Source organism: Sturnus vulgaris, chromosome 31 (assembly GCF_052056855.1).
Source record: "Sturnus vulgaris isolate bStuVul1 chromosome 31, bStuVul1.hap1, whole genome shotgun sequence".
NCBI classification, from domain to species: Eukaryota; Metazoa; Chordata; class Aves; order Passeriformes; family Sturnidae; genus Sturnus; species Sturnus vulgaris.
This window is the reverse complement of record NC_142273.1, coordinates 1,817,688-1,843,288: the sequence shown is the minus strand read 5'-3', so window position 1 is coordinate 1,843,288 and position 25,601 is coordinate 1,817,688. Positions and strand designations below refer to the sequence as shown.

General features: G+C 54.7%; 1 protein-coding gene across 7 annotated transcripts in view; it reads right to left on the bottom strand.

Moving 5' to 3' along the window:
- Positions 1 to 25,601, bottom strand: part of MEF2D (myocyte enhancer factor 2D) — a 73,967-nt gene that overhangs the window by 38,909 nt on the left and 9,457 nt on the right. For 3 of the 7 annotated variants that reach the window (XM_088181136.1, XM_088181139.1, XM_088181134.1), the window contains exon 2: positions 10,320 to 10,388. The gene's annotated coding sequence lies outside the window, so the exon portion shown is untranslated. Of the gene's footprint in view, positions 1 to 6,237; positions 6,260 to 6,956; positions 7,297 to 10,319; positions 10,389 to 10,968; positions 11,153 to 23,346; positions 23,390 to 25,601 lie in introns of those variants that run through there. The other 4 variants (XM_014889339.2, XM_088181135.1, XM_088181137.1 and 1 more) reach the window with 4 other exon arrangements.

Here is a 25,601-nt window from a genome sequence, read left to right as displayed (position 1 = left end):
CCAGTGCTGAGCTGCCATCCCTGCTGCACACCTGACACCCACGTCAGGGCCCCACTTCCCTGGGATAGGCAGCCAAACCAGCACTCAGCTCCTCCTGCCTGCAGGAGGGAACCAGTCCCGCCAGCTGCAGGTGAAAACCTTGGGAGCTCAGGGGAGCAGCAGTGAGGCTGGATTCAGTCAGGCCCCCAAGGAATTCGAAAGAGACACATATATTCCTGACCCAGATTCAGGCACTCTCTGAAGAAAAGCAGATGCCAACTCTGCAACCAGCTCTGCTGAGCTGTAACAAAACCTCGCACCGTGCCAAGCCCGGCAGAAGCTGAGGAAAAGCACAGCCCTGACACAATGCTGGAGAACTGGTGTTTGCTGTGCAAGGGTGGCTGAAAGAAAGGATTTAGGGGAAATTATTAAACTTGGGTTGATCTTCTCTTCCCCTGCAATTTGTGTGCCAGTGTGGAGTCAGACGACACCATCAAGAAATGATGACAGTCCCAACATCAGCACAAGAACTGGAGGCAGCACCCAAACCAGGAATCCTGGTCCCCTACACCCCAAATCACAGTTTCATCCCACACCACACGTAGCCAGGGATGCCATCACATGCAGCACCACAGGAGCATGCACAGCCCGGACTGGGGATGGTTCTGCAGAGGCAGGGTGACAGCAGATACAGCCAGTGACCCTCTCTGCACTGCCAGCATGGCCAAAGACAGCAGGGGCTGGAGGGGACACAGGGAAAGGAGACTGGGCAGCAGCTCCAGGCAAAGTCACTGAGAAACCCACGACACTGCTTGGTGCTGTCCAAAATTCAACCAGGGAACCCTCACCCAAGGTGAGGACACCATTTCAGGAAGGGAAAGCCTGCAGGACCAGGACAAGCAGGGACTTGCAGCCCCTCACAGCACGTGGCTTCCCAGAGAGGCAACTGGTCCTCTCTCCTGGAGATGCTACAGGGAGGGACCAGCAGGGACAAGTCGCTGCAGGTCTCGGTGTTAAACAGGAGGGCTTGGACAGTCCCCTGTTAAAGTGACCTTCAGAGCACCCTGAGAACATCAACCAAAGCCTGCAGCTGCCAGAAAAGCCTCACGACCTTGAGCAGCGACCTTGGTGGTGGCATCCTTGCAGCAGGGGTCATCTACCACCCTGAGCCCGACTACGGTCCCCCACATGGCTCAGCAGCTTCCCCACATGTGCATATCCAGGCTGGGAACCCTGCATACCCCCAGGGCTCCCCAGTCTGCACGCAGCATCCCCTTCCCCAGCAGGTACCAACTGCTTGCACAGGGCAGCCCTGTGCCATCTCCATCCTTATCCATCCTCCATCCCCATCCCCATCCATCCTCGCTCCCAGCCACACTCATCTCCTTCCACCTTTCATCCCCATCCACCCTTCATCCCCATTTACCCTCCATCCCCAACCACTCATCCCAATCCACCCTCCGTGCCCAGGGAGGAGCAGCCAGACCCCCAAAGCTGTTCCACTTCCCCCATGCTCTCTATCTATCACCAGCTCCAGAGTCAGAGACTGGGGGTAATTTTTCCCTCTGCACTAAGTAGGGTTTTCTAAATGATGGGAAGCAAGAGCCCATTATCCAGCTCCATTGCCCACCCCCACGGCTCCCTGCAGGGCATGAAATAACCACCTGCCAGCTCCCCGGAGCCCCGCGCCATGGCAATGAGATCGCAGCTTCCCCTGTCACTATTGTCAGAGCAAAATTTAGATACCTGGTAATGAGGAGGTTTAATATGACAGATGAGAGGTTGACTCATTAAAAAAAAAGAGCGAGAAGGAGAGGGAGCTGAATTCGGGGTCGGATCCTGCACTCGGCAGATCAGGAGTCTGTCAGAGCCAACCCCGCACTGCTGGGGAGCAGGAGCAGTTCTCGACCCCAAACCAGCCCCACACTGGGGACTTATCACTGGTGCTGAGGCCACAGGAAGGAAAGGGGAGGCATGGAGGGGGAGGACATGGCTACAGCTCTTGGGGCCATCCAGTTCTGCTCCCCACAGAGCTGCCTGCCGCTCTGGGGTGGGGGGATGTGAGCCCAGGAAAAGCCTCAGCGCCCAACGGCAGCGGTGTTTCCTTTTGAGGGCTTTTCTCTCTCAATGAATCCTACAGCAGCACCCCAACGTTACCCCCACTCTCCTTGGCACCCCCATCCCCCAGAGCAGCCCAGCCAGGACCCCAGTGGCCTTTACAATGGGTCACTGTCCCCTCTGTGGTCACCAAGGGCATTGGTGATTTGTGTGTCCCAAAGCACAATACGCCCAAGGGGGACAATCACTGCCTTCAGCTCCAGCACAGGGGGCAGGATCTCAGCACTGGGACCCAATGGGGCTCCCAGGGGCAGCTCAGCAACACCAGGGCAAAGCCCTCCCTGCTGGGAATTCAGGGGCTCTCCATGAAGGGGACAGGATTTCCTCCAGCAGCAGAGGGAACAACTCTCTCCTCCTGGTGGGTTTTACCCAGGGGAAATTCCATGAGACCCAACTGCTGCTCCAGGCCATCTGTGAGAGCAATGGAAACCCACAGCAGCCCCAAAAGACATGGCTGAGAATCAAACTGTGCCAGGGGAAACTCTGCTCTTCCCTCCTGTGTCAGTGGGATGGAGATTGGGGATATGTCCTCTGAAGCCAGCCTGGGACATATTTATTTATTTATTGCACATATAAAGGCCTACTACCCTTTGCCCAAGGGCACTGTGGCACAAATCATGAAATCTTAGAATGGTTTGGGTTGGCAGGAAACTTCAAACTGATTCCTACCTCTATCCCAGGTTGCTCCAAGCCTCATCCAACCTGGTCTTGAACACTTCCAGGGATCCAGGGGCAGCCACAGCTTCTCTGGGCAGCCTCTGCCAGGGCCTCACCACCGTCACAAGCAAGAATTTGAATACATCCCATCTAAACCTGCCTGCTGGCAGTGGGAAGCCATTCCCCCTTGTTCTGTCATTCCAGGCTCTTGTCCCTCTTCATCCAGGTCCAAAGCCCCTCTCCAGCTCTCCTGAAGCCCCTTTAGGCACTGGAAGAGGCTCTAAGGTCTCCCTGGAGCATTCCCCTTTTTCCAGGCTGAACATCCCCAGCTCTTCCAGCCTCATCTCCAGCTCATCTCCATCCCCAGCCCAGACACATGTCCCATGACTCTGTGTCCCATCCCCACCCAGGAAGGGACACCCCAGAGCAGCTTTTCAGACCCTCCAGCACCCAAAGCCCAGTGCTGGCTCAGCCCGGGAGCCAGGGCTGCCGAGAGGTCCCCAGTGATCCTGGAACTCAGCCCAATCCTCCCTCCCAGCAGTGCCATTCCCAAGGCTCAGCCCTTTCCCAAGGGCCACCAAGATCTTTCAAACCAGTCTCCCACAATCATTTCTTTGTTGGTTTTGCACCCCCAAGCACTGGTGAGTAACAGCCATGGTGCCTAAAGTCACGGGGCTGCTGATTTGATTTGCATCCACCGACTGCTGACTGCATCCATGCCCAAGGCAAGCATCACTTCCATCGGGTCCAAAGCGGGCAATGCAGAAGCAGATGTTGCTCCTGCACTGTCCCATGCCACACTCTCCATCAGGGTCTACAAGTCTTGAGCTCCTGGGAAAGAAGCACCAGGTTCCCCAGGGGCTGCAGTGTCCAGCACTCATCTGGGGTGCAAAGGAGCTGGTGAAGTCAGGAGATTCCCATTGCTGGGAAGATGATAGTGGTGACCAGCTCCACTTGACCAGTCAAAGGACAAGAAGCAAAAGATCTTAATTTGTCACTGATAAGGCAATGCTAATGTGGGTGATGCCACAGCAGAGCTCACTAGAACAGTCCCTAGGAGAGATGGATGGAAAAATCTGGCCAACACCAACAGGAGCAGGCAGGACCATGCTCCAGCCTCCATTCCAGTGCTCAGACTCCACCATCACAGCTCCAACCTGCCCGTGGCACTTCTAGCCTGGAAACAAAGCCACAAAAATCGTCATAGTGGCCATCTGCCTTTCTCAGAGGTCTTTACACATTGCCCAAAACCCACTTTGGTCCATAGCCACAGGCTCGTGCTCAGAGCACTCTGCTGTACTACAGCTCACCACCAGACATCGTTGTTCCATTTAATAAAAGAAACAAAGGCCCAAACCTAGCATTAGCTGTTTGGGACTGTAAAAGCACCAAAACCAGAGATCAAGGCCCTGGGCATGAGAATGTGTCCCTTGGCCCCAAGATCTACAGCTCAGGAGGCACCACCAAAGCCCACCAGGAGGCACAGACCATGGTCTGGCTCCACTGAACCCCAACCCAACTCACTCTAAGCAAACAGGAGGAACTGGGACAACATGCCACATGGCAAAGACAGGTTTTAACTTCCTCTTCCCCTGTGCTGCCTTGAAAACACAGTGTCTCCAACCCAGCACATAAATAATATCAGCCACCACCAGAACTCTGCTACCCAGAGCCCCAGCAGGGCACCACTGGAGCATCCCAGGGCTGCTGCAGCCAAAGCCAGGCTGGGGAGAGACACACAAACCAGTTCAAGGTCCCTTGTCCCCAGTGTGACTCAGGGCTGCTGGGACCAGGGGATGCCCCCTGTGCCACAAAGGCTTTGCCATGGGCCAGGACCTGACCATGCTCCCCAGCTCAGCCACAGCTTGTACCCACATGCATCCTGAGCCACATGCCAATGAGCCAGAGGGGTAAGAATCCAGCCCCAGCTCATCAGGCAGCTCAAATCCACCAGGACAGCTGCCTCTCAGCTGTTGCTGCTCACTCACAGGACACACATTCTTGTCCCAGGCACACAGATCCTGTCCTGCTCCTCGGCACTGGGTGAGGCCATCATGTCTGCCCACCCCATGGCAGCCACTTCCAGACCTGGATGATGGCTCCCACGGAGACAGATTCATCCAGAGCCCATCCCAGCACACATCCTCGAGGAACAGCGTTCTGTCTTACAAGGAGACTTTTTAAAGCCAAACTCTGTGTCTCAACAAGGGGGATTTAGGTGGTGGGGGAAGGTCCCCAGCTAGCTGAGACTTTCTCTGTGGCTGCACCAAAAGCCACATGCTAGAAGAGTGATGATCTTGGCCAGTCCTCAGGATGCAGATGTTGCCCCCATGGTCCTCAAGGACACCCCAGCAAAGCATGGAGGTGATGCTCAGGAGAGCAGTGGGCATGCTCAGACACTGTGGGAAATGCCAACATTTGGCACTTTCCAGGAGCACTATTACATCCTGGCCTGGCACACTCCAAAATCCCATGTGGAGCATCACTGACACATGGCCAGAGCCCAGGCCAAGGGTCTGTCATGGTTTCCAGCCACGGTACCAGAGGGGTTGCAAAAAAGCCACTGGGATGCTCCTGCAGCACAGAGATGGACCCTGAGGGCAGGTAAGAGACATTGTGAGTGCAGGAATGTCATGAATTAACACCAGTCACAATTCCTCTTGGAAAAGGGAAAATATTGGGGAAGAAAATCAAATACCACAGTTTTTTGTCAATACTCCCCATGCAAAGGTGGGATGAGAAAAAGCAAGGCATGAGTTTGTAGAAAGAAATTAAAATATTTCAGTCACAATTTTTGCTGAAGGGTGGGGATGTAAAAATGTATCAATAAAGAGTTGCCCAAATGAGGAGAAGGAGGAAAGGACTCTGCAGCTGCTGTTGCACAGGGCAGAACTGAGGGCAGCCATTCAGTTCCAAAAGCAGAATCCTGGGACCCTGTAGTGGTTCAACAACAAAGGAGACCACCTTGTGACAAGTCCCTCCAAGTCAGGAGGGGAGAACCCACCTCACCCATGCCCAGCAACGGGTAAAGGGCTGGGTTTAACCCAAAGTACACCCAAAATTTATCCTCCAGCCTGATCCATAAGCATCAGAGCTAGGCCAGCACATGCCTGGGAAGGAAAACACTTCTCCCTCCCTCTTGGGAGGGAAAAACAAAAAGTACTTCTGAAAGATCCCCTTCCTACAGGCTCTGCATCTCCATTTTCACAGACATAGATATGAAGACTATCAGCATTATTAACTGTTGCCCCAAAGTAGTACCAGCATAAAAACTCTGAAAAAAATCAAATGGAAAAAGATTTTTCTAAGGATGATCCAAGCTCAGGACCAGTCTCAGCCCCACCACATCCATCCCCACCACATCCACCCCGGCCAGGCTGGGCTCTGGAGGAAAACAAACATTTAGGAAACAGTCCAGGGAGGAGAAGGAACTGGACAGAGAGCCCAATGTGTGTCACTTCACCTGACACCCAGTGCTGGTACCTGGCTCAGCTCCGGTGTGGCCGCATGCTCCTGCAGGGCATCCAGCTCTGGCCAAAAAGATCCAGCACCAAGCAGGAAGGTGTTAAAAGTCCCCAGTACCAACCCCTGAGGAACCACAATAAATAACCTCTGAGTAAACACAGCGGCTGCTCCCCATTCGCCTTCCTGTTTGCTTTCGCAGATCCGGGCTGGGACGTCCACTTCCAACTGCTGGCCCCATCCCGTGCTGGCGTAGCCGAGCTGTGGCCACGGCAGAGCCGTCAGTGGCACCGTGCTGTCACTGCCACCGTGCTGTCACTGCCACCGTGCTGTCACTGGCACCCTCCACCCGCACGTCGGGCCCCGGGACCGTCCCTGCCACAGGGGACCGTGGGCACAAGCTTCCCAAAGGGATTTATCCCCCGGGACAGGCACTGATCCTGCATCTGAGCCCGTGCCTGCTGCCTTTGCCTTCCTGCTCTGTGTTTGTTTTGATTCTAAAAAGAGGAAATCCCAGCTCACCCACTCCCCATAATGGAGCCATGCTCTGTGCCTCAGTTTCCCCGTCTCTCCAGCATGGGAGCCCAACATCACTCGGATTCCCCTCTCCCTCCCTGCCCACCCAGCCCTGGAAAACAACAACAAAAAAAAAAAAAAAGGAACGGATCCTGATTTACGGGCACTTCTGTGCTTTACCACGAACACAAAGGAGAGGGGAAAACAACAAGCGGCAAACTCACAGCGAGGATCTGTGTCAGGAGCAACTAGGGGGTCCGGGGCAACCCCCCTGGCAGAGCAGCGCCGACCGCCGAGTCTGACAATAGATAAGGGGCTAAATTGGGAGCTGGGCTCCGGCCCCGGGCTCTGAAAGGCGATCGGAGTGGGGGAGCGCCGGGCTGTTTATTTGGCTCCAAACTCCGCACCGACACTGCAGCGTCACCCGTGTTTAAAATAGGAAGGAACGAAAAAAAAAAGGGGAGGGGGGACAATAAAAAAATAAATAAAGAAACAAAAAGGGAGAAAAGTGCATGCACACGTTGAACAATAACAACAAAATTAAAAAAAAAAAATCAAGAGAAAAGGAGCCGGGGGACGGGGGGAAATAAAAGGAAACCCAGTTGGGCTGGCGAGGTTTAAAGCGACGCCTGCTTTAAAAAAAGAAGTTGCTAATTTTAACTCTCCAGTGGAAAGAGTGAGAGGTACTTACAGGAGACAGGGTGGCTGCGTCCTTCTCCACGGCTGCTGCGCGCTGGCGGCCGGGAGGAAGCGCCGGCCGGAGCCGCCATCCCCGAGCGCCGGCAGCGCTGCCCCGGCCAGCGCCGGCCCCGAGCCCCCCGAGCCCCCCGAGCGGGGCCGCGGCTGAAGGGCAGAGGCAGATGCGGAGGCAGAAGGGGGTGGTGAAGCCTGCGGGGGGAAGGGAGCGGCCAGAGCTTGCCAAAAGCAGCGGCCGGGCTCGCTTCCTCCGGCAGCCCGAAGCCCGAGCACTGGGACGCGGGGAGTGGACGCCGCAGGACCCCCGGGGAGGCGGGAGCCAGCTGCTGGATCAGATGACATTTCTGCGCGGACGTTTCTGACCACGCTGGCTTTTCCCCAAGGGAAAAGAGCTTTGAAGACAGTTTTTTTTCCCCGCCAGTGGCAAAATAGAGGATGAGCTCAGAACCCAAAGTGCAGGGCAGAGCCATGACCAGAGAAGGCCACCCGGCTCCAGGGGGACTGGAAAGGTGACCTCCAGCAGCTCAGCCACGTTTCAGCTGCGGCAAACACAGCAGGAAGCCACTGCTTTACCAAATTCAGTATTCCATATCCAGAAGGGTCAGCAGTGGGGATTTGGTTTCAGTGCACCCACTGTCTAGATTTTACAAGCTCTCTCTGGAGATCAGGAGGATCCTGCCAGCTGCGAAGAGCCAGGTGCCAGGTGAGGTGGCACACTCACACCTCGAGCACAGTGGGAGCCTGGAAGGTGCAAATTCCAGTTGCCAATGAACCTTCAAAGAACACAGGCAAGGCCTCAGACAGCAGAGGAACAGACCTGGTGACCCAAGGTCTCTTCCCAAGCAGCTGGAAATGAGCCTCAGGCTGCAAAATCTCACCGGGAGAGAAGCAGGTGCATGCAGGGATGGACACGTGATTTACCGAGCATGGCTGCAGCAAGAGATGTGACCGTCTTCAGGACATGAAAGAGCCGATTCAATTAAGGTCACAGGCCCTAGAAGAGTCTTCTGTCACAGAAGAAGGTTTGCCTGGTTCGCCTCAAACGGGGCTGGCCTCAGACAAAATGCCTATTGATCGCAGGCAGCGATGCTGCACGTCCAGGACGTGAGGACGTGGCTTCAGTGGGATTAAATCGCCCGGTGCCGGCCGTCACACGCTTCTGAGGCTGGGTCGATATTGCTCCTCTAATTGCTCAGCTCCTGTCACTCGCAGAGCGAAGGGGACAAGTCTTAAAGCAGTCCCCAGAGACGCTTTTCAAAATCCTCCTCCCCGAGCGCACCACTTGCTGAGCTGCTCCTTGGAGCGAGCAGTTCTGCAGTTGCAGAAATCACTAAACTGCTCCTCCCCGCTCAAAACTCTGTGCTGGCACCAGTGGCAGTACGAGGGCTTTGCGGGAGGACACTGCCAACCCAAAACTCGAGAATTTGTGTGAAACTAGAAAACAAGGAGCTGTTGTCACTGGTCAGGACAGCAGCAAGCAGTGATGTGGGGGAGAAGGCAGTTACCAAGAGATTCTGCCACCACCCACCAGCATCCGGGCTGGGAGATGGAATGTGCACGGTCCATCAGGACTGCAGTGTTTGGGAGCCAAGGAGGGTCCTGCCCTCCACACACAGCCACGGCAGACAGACCCATCGCCCCAGCACTCTAAGTCATCATTCACCACATGGAAACACGTGGCCCTCAGCTAGTATTCATTTGTGCCCAGAGCGAGTGGATCAGAGCTGGTCCCACAGCAGCCCCCAGAACATTCCCGGAGCACTCAGCTCAGCCACAGCAGGACAGACCCGGCCCAGCCCTCCAATCCTCCTGTCCTCTGGCACACCATGGCCCAGAGAGCCATTGGCACACCCCAAGCACCACTGAGACACAGCAGGGCCCTTCTGCTGCACTCCCCTGACCCAGCCTGGGGAGCTGCTCATGGTTTCTATCAGCAGATGAAGTCCTTGGTGTTGACCTTGCAGAAGATGCAGTGACGCTGCCCCCATCTCCCACCACCAGGCCTCCAAATTAATCACCTGCCCCCTCTCCAGCACTAAAAGCCATCACAACCCCACAAAACTGCTCACTAAGCAGTCGTGACAGAGCCCCCTCCGTTCAGGAGCTGGGGGCATATTATTTTTAAAAATCTTTCCTTTTATTGATTTCACTCTCAGGTACAGAAGATGCATTACATGAAACCATAGAGCCCTCATAAACCAGCCCACGGTGGTGTCTGTACCACAACCTCACTGCAGACACAGGAGACACAAACATTTACCGTAAGAGCAATAAACAGGCCAAGAAGGTGAAAAGGAAGAAAACCTGGATGTGAGGCCTCTCCCAGCAGTGCCTTATTTTAGAGGAATGCAAGGGACAAAATAACAGCGGGTTTGGCCACAAGTCTTTTCTACACTGGGAGAAAACAGGGCAGGAAAACCTTCCTTTGCACTGATACATGGGGCTGTGTTGCAAAACACCCAAAGAGCCCCAAATCAGTGCTGTGGCTACGGCTGGGAGCCATCAGAGCTGTGCCAGATGGGGAAGTGAAGGGGAAGACGGGCACTGGAGAACAGCAGTGGCACTCATTGCTGGGTGCCACCTCCCTGCCCTGCTCTGGAGGTTCTGCTGCCCCATCCTGCACACCAGGACCCCCCCATGCAGAGCAGGTGAGGAGTGCACAGTGCAGCAGGATGCTCTCTGTGCCCTTCCAGCACCAGACCTCACTGCTCCTCCTGTCACTGGAGCAGGGCTGCAGGGTCTGGCTGGCACCACTGTGGGAGCCTGAGACCCTTGAGCTGCATCCTCTGTGGGACCCTCTGCTCGCTCCCAGCCTGTAGCAGGGGACGTGCATGTGGCCAAGCAAACCCAAAGGGAAAGCAGGAACCCAGAGCTCGGGATTTCCCCCGTACCTGCTACGCAGCCTCCTGCATCTTCAGCTCCTGCCAGGGATGAGCTGCAGCCACCGCTCCTCAATCCAACTGCAAAGACAAAGCAAGCAGCTGTCAGTCTGAGGGGACAGAGGCAAGGACAGGACTCCCCATGTGTCCCATCCAAGCACAGCCAGATGGAGGGAACAGTGAGGGGAGCCCAGTAGCCCCAGCAGACCTGGCTGATGGGAGAGGGGCTGCAAGGTCCCCCCCTGCACTGTCCTGATCCTTAACATCACTGCAAGGGCCATGCCATGGATGGGACCTGGCCAGGCACCTGCAGGGATCCAGGGAACCAGGAGCCCTGGGGCTATGCAAGGTGGAAAGCATCCCAGTGAGACCAGAGGGAAAGAATTTAAAGAGAGTTCAGGAATGAAACAAATCATAAAACCAAAAGTTAACATTAACAAGGGATGTGGCCCAGGCAGACAGCGTGGCCGGCAGAGAGTTGCTCAAAGTTTAGGTAACTTTGTGTTTTCTGGGAAGATTCTCAAGCACATCCCACAAGAAAAAGCACTGATCTGCTTTCTCAGACACTCTCCCAGGGAATGCAAGCAGCACATGTGCTTGACCCAAGGAGAAACTGCCATGGCCCAGAAGGAAATGCAGCTCCTAAACTCATCCCACTCACCACTAGGAGATGGGAGGAGACCCATGGGGCAAAGCCCAGTGCCTTCAGCCGGCCTTGTGCTGGTCACTACCGGTGGTCACAACCATCTGGCACTTGTGCAGAGCCCATCACCACAGCACACTCCCATGAGAGGAACGGTGCTGAACAAAAGGGAAACTGAGGCACAGAGACCAGCACCGCGAGCTCCCAAGCTGCAGCCTCACCCCCAGCACCTGCAACAGAGCGAGGAATTGTGCTCAGCTTTCCGGCGTCCTCATCCTCCGCTCCAACCACAAAACCAGCCTTCCTCCCCCGGCTGCCTCCCCTCCCACAGCCAGCTCATTTCCTGACATTACAAAATTCAGCCTGAACAAAGACAGAGCGAGGAGCGTGTGGCTCTGTCCGGGGCTGCACCTTCCTCTCGCTCCCGAGGAGCCAAGTGGAGGGGACACCCCTAAACAGCCGAGGTGCAAGTGGCTTTCCAGCCTCAAACCTCACAGCACTTGGGCTGGGGTTCTGTGAACGGACCAGTCCCAGGGATTCCCTCATCAGGACAGACAGATGAGTCTGTCTTCCACGACGGAGGAGCAGTGGGGACAAGGATGGGGGGCTCCAGTACTGCCACACTTGCACCCATTATGCCCAGACCAACCTGGCATCACCCCAGGACCACTCCTTTATTTCCCTGAATAAAACAGAGTGTCCTACAGAATGACTGACCACGTGGAGACAGGAACACCCACGGAAGAAACACCACTTTGCAAGTGCCACACTCCCAGCCAGAACAAGGGAAGTGATGTTTAATGCAAAGGGTCTCTCAATGGGTTCCTGAACCTCCTCTTGTTGTCCGAGCAGCTCTCACTGATCTCAGCACTGCAGTGCTGGTGGCAGAGCCACGTGGGGACCAGGGACCACAGGCTAGGCTGGTGGAGGATGTGACCAAGGTCTGTGCCCAGGCCGGTTCTGCTTTTGGTCAACTCTACAGCCCAATAGGATGCACTGGACATGTGGCCAGGCAAGTCCTCATATGTCTGTACACAGAGTTGCTTCCTCTCAGTGGGAGATGCTGCTGGACAAGCCAGGAATGTCCTTTTCCAGAAGCTCCAGGATGCCCATGGTGCCATGGGACAGCCAGTACAGCCACACAATCACCACCCACAGACTCACACTGATACAACTGCCCGTGACTGGTGGCTGGCAGCAGCCACATCCCTGGCTCCCACAACCCACCAGACCATCAGGAGAACAACTTCTGGCCAACAGCTGACCCCACACAGCCCTTGGCTGTGCCGCAGCCCCCAGATCGTGACCACTAACAGCAGTGCCTTTGCTGCCCCATGTTGGGCCAAGATGGGGAACTCCAGGGCCAGCAGGATTGGTCTTGGGGTGCTCAGCCTGCAGGCAGCTCTGACATTGCAGGGTTGCAGCTGAGTGTCATCCGAGGCAGGGATGAACAGCACACATGGGGTGACAGTCCTGAGGCCTTGACCCTCCCCAGCCTGACAGCTCCCGGGCTGCTTCATGCCCCACCCTAGCTGCAGGAGCCTCTGCCCTTTGGACCTGGTGGTACATCCAGCACCAGCAAACCCCAGTGAATCCCCAGCTCCTCATTTTGCAACATTTTGAGCTGGTACAAAGGAGCAAAGCCCTGACTCACTGGCACTGCCAGCTCCCTTGTCTGTCCATGCATGTCCTTTGCCCCATCAAGCGAGGATCCTGGCACTGCTCCCAGAAACTCTGGAGTATTTCAAAAGGTGACCAACCATTTGACCAGCACAGTGAGAGCAGCCCTGGTGAGGGGCTGGGGCTGGGTCAGGCCACTGGCTGCCCCCAGGGCTCCTGGGCACTTCCCAGCTCTCACCCCACCACACATGTGCCTTCGAAGCCTTCTTGTTATCAACAGAGAAATGCTGCCCAGGGAGGGGGAAAGTATTATGTTTTCAAAATGTTCTGTTATTTTATAAGCTGAGGGGAAAAAAACACACAGGGAAGGGATGGAGGTGGCAAAGGCAAGTGAATTCCCTTTCCTGAGTGAAAAACGAAGGGGAGAGAAAGGGGTAAAGACAAGACAATCTTTATGTCCAGCCTTGGGGCAGAAATGCTGAGCAGGTGATAACACTGCTCCTATTTGAAAACCAAAGCTTTGGTTTGACCAAGTAACAAACCAAAATTCCTGAGGGCAGGAGAACGAGGGGAACCTCCTGGGACCCCATTTTTAACTGATGCAGTTAGGCTGGCACAATCTGCCATGCAAAGGCAGCAAAGAGCTGCTCCAACCTGCCCGTGAGGATCCTGGAGGATGTGCAGGAATGGCTTTTGGTGACTTCCCTGGATATCTGCTCAGCTGATGCTTAGCAGCCCCTGTGCCACAGCTGGTCTTTGCTTACACCCTCAATCACATATATACTCCTTCATATATAACTCCCCAAAATATCATATTAATATTCCCATACACACAGCCCTCTCAAAATACACATATTCCCATATCTGTAACCCACCAAATATATATCTATTCTCATATGTATAGATAAACCCCCAAATACATATTTATTCCCATGTCTATAAACCCCAAATACATACAACACCTGCCTACATCATATATACAGATAAGACCCCCAAATAAATCATCTGTGGGTACTGCCATGGGGACTTCCAAGCACACAGCTGGAAAGTCAAGGGGAGATGGATGGGCAGAATCAGCAGCTCTGGAGCTGGAGGGGCCAAGAGGGAGGCGCAGATTGCGGAGGGGAAGAGCCGTGACCGCAATCTCTCCTTCCTCTTTTTTCGTGTTTCCTCTAGCAACGGGCCTGGGGCTGCAAACATTTGGATGCCAAACCCAAATTTCCCCACTTCAGGCTCCCAACCCAGCCTGCTGCTCCTCTGCCAGGTGCTCATGGACTCCCACCCCAAACCAGGGAGACTCCAGACCCCATTTCCCAGAGCTGTGCCATCCAGGGAATTCCAACAACAATAAGAGAAAAAAGTACTTTCCCCATTTTTTTCCATTTTTCTCAATTTTTCTCTATTTTTCTCCATTTTTCTCCATTTTTCTGAATTTCCCCAGCCCACGAAACTAAAGCATCTCAGCCATGGCCCAGGCTTCAGTTTGCACAAGCCACTGGGAATATCCCCAGGGTTTAATTAGACCTGTTGAGTCTTTTCCAGTTGGGTTTCCTCTGGCTTGACACCAAGTGGTGGGAAGGAACAAACTGGGAGACATCTCACTGCAAGCAGGAGCATCAGGCAGGACAGGCTGGCAGTTAAACACAGTGAGGAACCCCACTCAGCTCCCAACCATCCAGTGGTGCCAGAGCACAGCAGCACAGCACCAGGGGCTGTGGAAGGGGGACACGTGGGGGCCAGGAGGAGGAAATCCACGTCCAGTGGCACAGGAGGCCCAGCTGGCCAGCACGACAATGCAGCAGTGAGCAATGAGCAAGAACGATGGCACAAGCCAGCTGTGCCAACGTGCAGAGTGTGACCACCACCACTGGAGCTCCTCCAAACCCCACACAGGGATGGGGTTTGGGTACCCCAGCTCAAGGCAGGGTAGGAACTGTGGGGGCTCACACCCCTACTCCACCAGGTCACCTTGCAGAGGTGTTGCCTCACAAGGGTCCCAGCATGGCACCAAATCCTGGATTTGGGAGGGGAGCTGGAAATCCCTCTCCATGAGCTGAGCCACACTCCAGGGAAGGTCAGAGCAGCCAAGTGGCACAGCTGTCGCTGCAAGTGTTGCAACAGCAGCTGCTGGGCCTGCCAGGACCTAGGGGACATGAGGGGGTGTCAGGGAGGGGGGGCACAAGTGCAACCGTTGGAGCCACCGAGTTTCACTCTCGCTGGCTGAGTTCCCCTTGGGCAGCAGAGATGCAGAACTGAAACCTCCAGCTGTATGGACGTGGGGGTGGCTGGAGGTGCAGGAGGGCTGGGGACCAGCACAGCTCTCAGAGCAAAGCCATGCACCACCACACCAGTGACCAAGGGCCGCTGGGGGCACCAGGGGAAGCATAAGACCAGAAGCAGACAGGGGTTTCCTCTGGCTCACAGCACCCATCTTGCTTCTGCCCTCTCTGCACAGCTGGGCCACCCATCTCCTCGGACCCAGCACATCTGGTGGGAGCAGAAATACCCCTGTGCATGCAGGTACCCACACCTGGGCAGGCTCCAGCTGGCATGTACCCACTGCAAAGGCCTGTCCAGGGGCTGACACTGCTGCAGGATAATGCACTCCCAGTCCATTGGGCAAGTGCTGGTCAGCAGGACCATGACTGCCTGCATGGAGTGGTCCCAGCACCAGAACCACCTGCACCTCCCAGTGCAGTGTCCCTCCTCTGAGGCACAGAGCAGGGAAGCAAACTGCAGAGCTGGACACTCAAGCATCTCCCAAATCCCAATTTCTTCCCCCTGACGAAGCCACTCACCTCCCTCCTTGTCCAAAGCCGCTGACACAGCAGCACAAGGAAGACCCCAAAACTGACCCCAGAAAAGTCCCAAGGACATCATGGGGGCTCTCATGAGAGCACAGGGATATCAAGATGTGGGTGTACCCCAAGCACCCAGTGCTTGCCCTCAGCCCGGTCACAGTGACAGTACTTCAGGCCACATTGCCACCTGCTGGCACCAGCCCTGGGGGCTGACGGCACTGGCACCTTCCTTGGTGGAGACAGCAAGGAGCTCTGTGCTGGGTGTCAGGTCTGGGTCCAGGTCTAGGTTTGGGTACAACGGGCCACTGCCACATCCAACTGGAGCAGCCACTGCTCACTTTCCTGAACTAATTTTATCCAATTTAATGGCAACCTGGGACAGTGCATGTGCAACCCAAACCCATCTCAGAGGTGCTGAGAGGGGCTGTGGGTGCCTCCACCCTGCTCACACCCCCCATACTCTCTGGGAGCACCATGTGAAAGTGCTGCCCCAGGGGTGCAGGAGACTTCACAGCAGCGATGACAGCTGCTCCAGATGTGCAGCTCCAGCTCCTGCTGGCATTCCAAGGCAGAGGTAAAGCAGAGATGGCATCATCAACTGTTTTGCCCCCTAGACTTCCTTCAAGCCTTCCTGATCGCCCAACAACCTCTTTTGTCTGCTGCTGCCTCTCCCCAGAGGCCACGGATCTAATTCCCACCTGTCCCCAGGCCACGTTCTCCCTTCTGTGACATGGGGGGATGGTTCCCCTGCCACTCTCTGCAGCCATCCTTGCATCCATCCACACAAACCCCACAGGAGGCATGGGGGAGTGGAAATCTCACCTGCACACATGCTGACAAACACCAGCAATTCATCCCTGACACTCCGTGGCCGCTGACTAACACAACTGCCCATGGGTTACACAATCAGAGCCTGAGGAAAATCAATACAGAGTGTGGTTCTTCAACACACACGTGGAGAGCTGCCACTGTTCCTGAAGGGCAGCAGGTCTGGGAGGCCCTGGCAGGGGTGACAGACACAAGGAGCAGGTGGGTGATGTTGGATGGGACCCTACCCACAATCTCATCCCAGCACACCTGTACATACATCAGCACCAGCCTGGCCACCACCAGGGGCCTCGTTTCAGGCAGGATTCACATGATGGCAGCACTGACGTGGATCTATTCATGTGAGTGGCTCACAGAAGGCACCAGGAGCTGCTGTGTGTATGCCCAGCATGGGCAAAGCACACGGAGCCCTGGCAAATGGGTGCCAGCTCCTCTCACCTCCTGCTTTGGGAAGGGTCCTGCACTGGGCAGGTCTCCAAGGACCCCATGGGAGTTGTCCCAGGCAGACACAGCACTTCTCCCTCCCAGAGCCTGGGAACCCAGCTGCTCTGGCTGTCTCCACCCCGGCTGCTGTTGAGGCCAGCTCTGGCTCTGCCACACAGGTCCAAACTCCAGGGCCACCGGGTGAGGTGTGGCCGAGCAGTGAGTGCTGAGCCAGGTGGGGGAGACAATCACCATCTCTAAGAGAAAAGCCCTGGCCCCTCATGGCCTTGCTCTGCCATCACCTGAGTCAGGAACCACCAACCATGGGGACCTTCTTCATTGCCACAGCCTCGGCAGGCGGCTCAGGCTACCACCGGTCACTCCCCATGGAAACCAAACAAACATCATCACCCGTGTCCAAAACCTCCAGCCCATCCATCTCCTCACTGTGACAGATGGTAGCAGGTCCTAAGACACCTCTCAGCTGCAACTGGGTGACATGCTGGGCTGGCAGAGAGCTTTTCCAGCATGGGCTGACAGATGATCCCCCAAAATCCCTCCCAACACCACTGAAAAGGAAGAAGGAGGAAGTGGGCACATGTGAGGTAGGGGGACCAGGCAAACCTCCACCTGCCCCTTGCTGCTGTCCCCCACTCCAGGGAACGGGGACAGATCCTGGCCCAGCCCTGCCACCCTTGCTGGAAGCTGAGAGCTTTTTTTAAACCTGTTTGTAAGGGCAACTCACAAACAAGAAAAGAAAGCTCCTTGTGGGGAGGAGAGGGGCTCCATGGTCACATACCAGCACCTGGGAGACTCCCACTTAATTCTGGGTTGTGCTATGGCCCCTCCAGTGTGTCTGGAGTGGAGCCAGCTATGCCAGGGCTGCTGCCTCCAGCACCCTTCAACAACCCCTCCTGGCACCACTCCAGTACCAGCCCAGCAGTGCCAGCCACTGACAGCAGCACCACCACACAAACCCCTGCAAGCAGCTGGAAAATCACCTGGCACAGACACGACCTGAGCCAGAGCCAGGGCTGCTCAGCCTTGGGAAGCAAAAAGGGTGTTCACCCCACAGCCAGTGTGCAAACACTGACCCCTCACACAAACTCGGAGTCCCGTGGCTGAGCGTGGCTCTTCACTGGCTGCAAAGGCAGAAAGGAGGTGTCACATCGTGATGGACACCCAGCTCCCTCTGAAAACCCAGCTGGGGAAAACTCCGAGCCAGAGACAAAATCATCCTTGGGGTTACCCAAATCTCCCAGTTCAAGATCAGCTCCTTTTGCATCCTTGGCAAATCTCTGCGTGGAGGGCACCTACTCCCCAAAACTCAGATCCACTATTTAAAAAAAGAAAATTTAAACAACAACAACAACAAAAAAAATAAAAAGATTTAAATATTTCTCCCCAGTGAGGTGCAGAGAAACACTTGCACATTCGATGCCGTCGTCAGCAACTCCTACACCACCCCCCACGTACACCGGAGCAAGGGGGGAGCAGAAGGGGGTTTACAGGCACCTACAGAGAAAAAATAAGATTTCTGCATAATTTGGTTAATCAGTCAACCAAACAGCATGAATCCATAGGAGACTGTCCTGTGCTCCTCAAACAACTCAGTCCCTCGTGGGGCAACCAAACCTCCATGGCTGGTATACACATCACCTCCTTCTAACAGAACCACAGCAGTGACCAAAAATAAGTTCCAAATTCCAAATAAAATAAAAAAAAAAAATAAAAAAAAAAATTAAAAAAAAGGGGTTTATCAAGCCTGTGGACCTCAGCATCCTCTGTGCTTCTTCCCTGCAAAACCCTTCAGTCACTATAGCAAAATTCAGGGGAGAGAGAAGGGAAGGGAAGGGAAGGGAAAAGGGAAGCTGCTCATTGGCCCAGAAGCCAATTACAACAAATGGAAAGTGTTTTGCTTTTTAATCTCATGATTTTTTTAGCTAATCTCTCCTTTGGAAAGGGACGATTGGCTCAGCAGCAGGACGCTGCCAGGGGGATACAGCACGTGTGGAGTCCTGGCTGGAATGAAAACTCAAGTCTTTGCTCTCCAATCCTGTCCTTTTGGGTGGATTTATCCAGGTTTTTTTCTCAGAATGACTGTCCAGGGGCAGAGAAACAATAGCAAAACTTTGGGAAACTTCTGAACAGGGGATTTTGCTGCGTTTCTGTATCTCTTTTCTGAAGAAGGGAGTTTTCTCTTTTCAAAATACTCTTTTCATTTTGAGTTTTTCACCAGTTTGCACAGGAGAGTTTGGAGGTGGGAAAACCCTCTCCAGCCACTGCAGGCCCTTCTGCTTCTGTGGGCTTTGGCCTCCTTGAGAGAAAAACCAAGTCCTATTCCTCACCTGCCCAGAGATCATGTAATCACAGGATTACAGAATCATTTCAGTTGGAAAAGACCCTTAAGGTCATCAAGATGATCCTTTTCCTGCTGAAAAGGAAGTTCCATTCTGGGGAACTCGATAAAAATGAGAAGTTTTAGAAGTGAAAAGGACCACGCACACCCAGAAATGGGTTTGGTTTGTTTCCTTCTCCAGCCCTGGACAAGACCACAACAGGATCCAGCAGAAGGGGAAAACCAGACCCAGCAGTCCAGGAGAAGACAGGAACCTCCTCACCCACCACCATGGGACAGTGCACCGGAGCTGGGAACCAGCTGGAACCTCTTCACCAACCCAGACTCTCCCAAGCACGTGGAGAGCCAGAGGAGGAAGGAGGCCACTGGATGCCATCCCCAGAGCCCATAAATTACAGCAGGGAACAGAGTTGCATTTGCCCTATTTCTTATCTGCTTGGAAATTGTGCTGCTTTCCCAGCTGCAAAGGCAGCTCTGTTCCCAAGAATTTCAGCAAAGCCATGACCTCTTTCCAGGATCGTACAGTATATGGTGGCGGGGAGCCAGGGCTAATTATAGGCACAGGAAAAGGGGAGAGAGGCATTTGGGAAAGCTCTACCTTCCCAGCCATGGGGAGCAGGGCAGCACAGACACAGCCAACCCCCAATGGGAGTACCCCAAAGGGCTGCAAAACCCAGGGATCCCAGGGATCCCATCCTCCTGGACTTCACTAGCCTAGCGCCAGCATAAATCTCATCTGACTATACTTCACAATTCCAAAGTGCTCTGGTGCAGAGGGGAAGCCCCTCGGGGGGAGCGGGACCCTCACTGCCCTGGCACAGGTCAGGCATCAGTACAGCACCACCCTGGCCACAGCAAGAACCAGAGTCTGTCAGTCCCACACCTGGAACCTGAGCTGTTTGGGGTCCCTGCAGAGCCCCAGCACCCAAAGGTGAACGACGGCAAAAGCCCCTCAGTGTGCCCTTGTCCCCCAGCACTGCCCAAAAGCAAGACCTGCAGAGACACTCCCCAACCTGGAGGCAAATAAATGTGCATTAATTTAAACACTAGCCAAGGCTCTCGGGCAAAGCCACGTGCAGGCTTAGAGCTGAGTTCACTGTCACTTGCTGAGCAATGTCACAGGAGCCACCTCCCTCCCCTGACCCGCTGCAGAAGTGGACAAGGACATGGTGACACGTGTGCCCACGAGACCTTCCGGCAGGGAGGAAGCTGGGCAGGAAAGCACAAAACAGGCAGCAACTCTTTTAACCACCAGGCTCCTCTTCAGAGCCACGTTTCTGCACAAAACAAAACCCGGAGAAGGTAAAAATCCCACCTAATGTTTTCTTTGAGGAAGGAAAAAGAAAAGCCAGGAACCTTCTCGCTTGCCGCAATGGTTTTCATTTTCCACCAAATGAAGTGGAGTCTGGGCTCTGGCTGCCGGCAGACCCCCTCCCTGCCTGCTCGCTGCCATGTGTGCCTGCGCTTGTGGGAATGTGTGGGTGTGTGGGTTTTGTTTTGCTTTCTGCACCGGCTCTGCAGACCATCTCCTGCTCTCGCCCATCGCAGCCTGCAAGGCTCAGCCCAGCTCCATTATCCGCCAGGGTGGACTTCCCACTTCTGTGCTACAGCCTTGTGCAGGGCCGCTCTCCTTCTCCAAGAACTTCCAGAAACAAGGCTTGCAGCTATCGCAGCCCTCTGGGTGCTGCAGAGCTGTTGCCATTGCCAGTCACTCCGAGAAGGTGCCTGTGTGGAGGGGAGGGTGCCAAGGCTGGGTGCTGCAGGGTGCTGGCATGGCTGTGCCCCCTGGGACAGCACCAAGCAGGGCACCAGCGCAGCCTCCCAGCAGGAGAGCACCTCTCACTAAAGGAAGGAATCTGCCTGAGCATGCTGGGTCCAACTGATGCCCTTTTCTAACGCTCTGTGGCAGCAGGGAGGGCGATCAGGGCACAACAAGTTTGCCCTGCTCCTGGTGAGACCCTTGGGATCATCTCCCACCAGCCTCCTGGATAACAACCTCAGCTAAAACCCTGCCCTTGGTGTGTGGCCCCAGCACTGCAACTCTCAGAAACTCTCCAAAGACCGACCCAGCCTTGGTACAAACCAAAACCAGCACTTTCCACATGACACCCCTTCCCCCCAGCTCCTACACTCCCAATGGGCACGTCAAGGAATGCAGGGGAAGGTAAACAGGAACAACTTCCCCACGGCTCACACCAAAGACCCCGGTATCACCAGAACCCAGCAGCTCCCCAGCACGCACCCCAATTGTCACAGCAGCAGGATGGAGCACGGACACCCATCCCCACAGAGCTGAGCCCACCTCGCTGGCACTGCTGGCACATCCTGGTGGGGCACATGGCCTGGGCAGGGCCCGCACAGCCCCGGCCACCCGGCTCCACGGGCGCCGCCACGCACGGCTCAGCCCTAACGGGATAACAAGCTCACAATGAGATCCTAATGAAGGATTAGCGAAATACAGTTTAAAGAGATTAAGTCTGGGTGTAGCACTGAAACTTTTTTATTTATTTAATTTTTTCCTGACAGCCCATCAGAGGTGAGACACGGATTACAGCCAACATGGATGGAGCTGGCATCCGCCGCCGGCTCCAGCGACTCGGGATGGTTTTCGCATCGCATTTGTGCAAAGAGGGGCCAGGGCTGTAAAAACCATGGAGGAACACACAAAAAATGGCTCGTGGCGCCTGCAAGCCCTGCCCAAGGCGCTTCACAGCCAGCCAGAGGCTTCCTTCATCTCTCCCCTCCCACACCAGTCCCTTCCCATCTGCATCCCAGCTGCGCCCGATGCTCCCAATCCCGTTCATAATGACTGCTGATGTTATCCGCCCGAGCCAGAGCCTTCCAAGGAGCCCCAGGGAAGCAGGTACTCAACTCTCATTCAGGGAAAGTTATTAATAGTAATTTCTTGGCTCTACACAAACAGAGCAAGAAGTCAGCCCTGGCCTGGGAGAGCTTGGCGTGACTGCCAGCCCCACGTGCTCCGAAAGGTCAGGAGTCTGGTTCACCCCCAAATCAAACGAGGATGTTTAAAATAGAAGGCAACACATCTGGGGTTGCTTTTTGGCTTCTTCTGACCACTCATATTTTTTTCAGCAACCACCAACACCACAAATTTTCTTCTCCTGAGAAAGGGCAACGTGACTGTCACCCCATCATGGAAATCCAGGACCAGGAATTTGCTAAACCAGCCCCAAGAGTGCTAATGCCCAGGGGGAAATGGACAAACAAGGCTGGTGCTGGAGGACGGGCTCTTTCCATGAGCAGTGGGGCGACTGCTCAAACCCACCCCTCATTTCAGCCAAATCCTCAAAAGCCACGCGACAAGAGGGAGGTGGGGAGCTGAGAAACATGCCTGTTGAGAGACTACAAAACAAATCAAATGAAGATGTTTGGAGCAGATCCAGATGTTTATTAGTGACGCACACGGAGGTATAAATAATTATCCGGTAGGAATTTTGTTCACAGGCAGCTCTCCCTTATCTAATCAGATCTCAGTGCGACATGGCCCTGGCCTCCCCCTGCTTAAAAAGTCTTGAGAAAACCAGATGCAAAATAAAAAAACCTCACATGGGGCACCAATTTAATCCCATTAATCACTGGATACTGGGAGCAGAGCTGCCAGCACTCAGATCTCATCCGGCACAGCTTAAGGGAGGATTTTTTCCTTCAGCAGGAGCACTGGCAGAGGGTCAGATCCTGCACGAGGGTGCAGAGAAAGGCCAGGAGCTGAACCCTAGCACCCTGCCCCACGTCCAGCACCAGGCACGGGTAAAGTGGCATCTGTGGGGACAGGAGCCACCGTGGCATTGGCTGGGCCCCTCCACACCAGTGCAAGGAGCTGGACAAGCTCTTGCCTGTAAAAAACCAACTGCTTAAAATACCCTGGCCAACAAACCCCTCCCTTGTCCGGCTGCGTGGTACCGACCGGCCTCTCCAGCGTCCGGACACTGCAATTACCTAAAAATAAATGGACCACAAACCTCGAGAGGCCAAATGGCTGAGGGGGATGAGGACAGCAGGGAACGTGCCCCAGCAGCACCGAGCCTGGCTGGAGGGACCAGGAGTGGCTATCACGGCACCACCATGAAGCCCAAGCCCAAGGGTTCACATGCAACCAAAAAACAGATGAAAAAAAGGCTTTAACAGCTCAAAAACACCACCTGAGCTGATTTTTCATCACCTAACCCATGGGAGGTGCTGGCCCACTGAGCCGCACCACCACCCCCACACCAGCAGCCCCTCACCCTGCCAACCCCCCACCAGCATTTCCGATGGTTTTACAAAAATTTAACCCAACCCACCCATCATAGGCAAGGCTGCAGAGGGTTTTGCAGAGGCCAGAGAGGAGCAGTGTTGGAAACTTACTGTAGGAAATTGGCCGCTCGGCTCCAGCTCCTTGTCCCTACTGGTGGGAAAGTCTATAAATCTCTAATAAAGAAAAAAAAAAAATCCCCTCCTATTTTATTCCTTCTCTCTCCCCCCTTCCAAAGGATTGCGAAACGGAGAGGGCAGCCAGGGCTTGGATTCGCAGCATTTCTGAGTTCCTACAGAGTCTGGGCTCCCTGCCACCAGCAACAGCGGCTCTGGGGGTGTGGAAAAAGGGAGGAAAAAAAATAAAAAGAAGAAGAGGAGTAAAAAAAATATATAAAAAAAGTGCTGTTTATTTTGGGGGATGAGAGAGAAAGCTTGCACTGCACACAAAGCGGGGTGGAGGGGGAGTGAGGCTCTGGCACTCCTGCAGGCATTTGGGAATCAAAAAGGCTGAGTTAAAACACCTCAATTTTGGGTGGGAATACTGAGCTTGCAGAGGATGCTCTTTCCCAGAGTGTACATGGGCAGTAAGCAATCTCGTATAGAGGGAGGCAGCACCTCCCAGAGCAGCTGGAGCCCCTCGAGGGCACCCATGGGTGCCAGTGGCAGCTCTCCTCTGCCCTGCCCTGCCCTGACGTGGCCCCGGGCGCTGTAAGGGGAATTACTGAAGACAGGCTGGAAGAAAAGCCTGCTCCAGCCGTGACCCAGATTCCCCTCCAGCCTGATCCCTCACTGAAGTCATAATCCTTGGAGGGCTTCTGGTCTTTTTTTTTTTTTTTTAAATACATCCCTGAGCGTTGCCATGGTGACGAGGGGGATGCTATAATTTCAGCATTATAGACTTCAGCGCGAGAACAGGAGGGAGAAGGTGGTAGAAATATGGATGAGCTGCGCTGGTAATGCACTTAGAGAAAAAAAAGAATTAAAAAAAAAGAAAGAAAGAACCAAGGCAGCACCTCGGCTTGGGCAGCAGAGGCTGGGCCATGTCAGAGCCAAAGGGATGCAGGGGATCACAGAATCATGGAATGGGCTGGGTTGGAAAGGACCATAAGGATGGTCTCGTTCCACCCCCTGCCATGGGCAGGGACACCTTCCACTAGACCAGGCTGCTCCAAGCCCTGTCCAGCCTGGCCTTTGGCACTTCCAGGAATGGGGCAACCTAAGCAACCTCTGCCAGGGCCTTACCACCCTCGGAGGGAGCATATTCTTCCCAACATCCCACCTAACCCTGCCTTCTGTCAGCATGAAACTGCTCCCCCCTTGTCCTGTCACTCCAGGCCCTTGTCTAAAGTCATTGCCAGCTCCCTTGGAGCCCTTTAGGCTCTGGAAAAGGCTCTAAGATTTACCTGGAGCACTCTCTTCCCTGGAATGGGACCTGCTCCTGTCCCACAGCCACAGTACCCACTTTGGGGCATTGTCAGGGCAGCAGCTTCCCTGGGCATGGATACTCCAGACCCCACAGGGCTTTGGGGGATGCAGGCTGCCACCCTGCCAGGACACAACGACAAGTCCTAAATCCCCCAGAAAACCTTGTGGAGTCCAAGGAGGCCCTGAGCAGGAGCACCCCATTTTGGGGTGGCCTTAGCCCAGCCCACCACAGCTCAGCACCCAGCAGATGCCAAAACTTTGCAAAGAAGCAATTCCAAAAGAGCTGCCCTCCCCTTTTTACCTCTATTTCCTACCACCTTTCCTTTCTGCCTGCCTTGCCCATAGCAGGTCCCCAAGGTATCTCATGCAAGTAGGATGTGGGAGATCCTGTGCTCCTGTCCAGCTCTCAGCTGGAATAAAAACCACCACTGCCTGTGATTTTGCAAGCACATGAGATAGCTCTGGGTGTTCTTAACATCACACCACCTTGGTTCAGCCCTGGAGAGCCCCTGGGCTGGTGTCTCTGAGTTTTCAGGCTGGTAGGTGACCTGTGACCCCACAGGAGGGATGAACCAGGAACCTGATGGCTTCAGCCCGCCCCAGACCCTGGGGACCTCAAGCTCTCCTGTGGCACAGAAATAGCAGAACTGTATGAACAGAAGCCAAACCAGTTTTAGGCACGTTTCCACTCTGCTCGCAGCCCTTCCCGCCCCATTGCCAGGCACTGAACCGGCACCTGCTGTGACGAAAGATTTCCGAAAGACGCACAAATAAAAATAAGATCATACACAAACACCTCTGCCCAAACCCAGACCAACGGCCCATGACCCCATCACAAGAGAGATGGGCTGCCAGGGACTCACAGGGTCCCAGAGGAAGCCAGGCTGCCCCATGGGATGCCAGGTCCACACCACGCACAAGTGGGGAGGTGAGAAGAAGCT